Here is an 812-nt window from a genome sequence, read left to right as displayed (position 1 = left end):
TGGAGGGGACAGTGGCACTGCCCCTGGCTGGGCCAGCCCTGGGGGGGACAGTGGCACTGCCCCTCGGTGAGGTGTCCCTGGGGGGGACGGTGGCACTGCCCTCAGATGGCCTGTCCCTGCTGGGGGTGCTGGATCTGCTCCTGGGCAGGGTGTCCCTGGGGGGGATGGTGGCACTGCCTGGCCTGTCCCTGGTGGCACCGTCCCTGACTGGCCTGTCCCCAGTGGGGATGGTGGCACTGCCCCTGGGGATGGTGGCACTGCCCCTGGATGGGCTGTCCCTGGAGGAGACAGTGGCTCTGTCCCTGGACAGGGTGTCCCTGCTGGGGATGGTGGCACTGCCCCTGGATGTGCTGTCCCTGGGGGGCACAGTGGCACTGCCCCTGGCTGGGGTGTCCCTGTTGGGGGTGGTGGCTCTGTCCCTGGCAGGGCTGTCCCTATTGGGGGTGCTGGATCTGCCCCTGGCTGTGCTGTCCCTGGGGGGCACAGTGGCACTGCCCCTGGCTGTGCTGTCCCTGGGGGGCACAGTGGCACTGCCCCTGGGTGTGCTGTCCCTGCTGGGGGTGCTGGATCTGCTCCTGGGTGGGGTGTCCCTGGGGGGGACGGTGGCACTGCCTGGCCTGTCCCTGGTGGCACCGTCCCTGACTGGCCTGTCCCCAACAGGGACGGTGGCACTGCCCCTGGGGATGGTGGCACTGCCCCTGGACTGGGTGTCCCTGCTGGGGGTGCTGGATCTGCTCCTGGGAGGGGTGTCCCTGGGGGGGACGGTGGCACTGCCCCTGGATGTGCTGTCCCTGCCAGGGATGGTGGCACTG

Source organism: Lepidothrix coronata, unplaced genomic scaffold (assembly GCF_001604755.1).
Source record: "Lepidothrix coronata isolate B3197 unplaced genomic scaffold, Lepidothrix_coronata-1.0 Scaffold891, whole genome shotgun sequence".
NCBI lineage: Eukaryota > Metazoa > Chordata > Aves > Passeriformes > Pipridae > Lepidothrix > Lepidothrix coronata.
The sequence above is the reverse complement of the archived record's forward strand: the minus strand, read 5'-3'. Positions refer to the sequence as shown.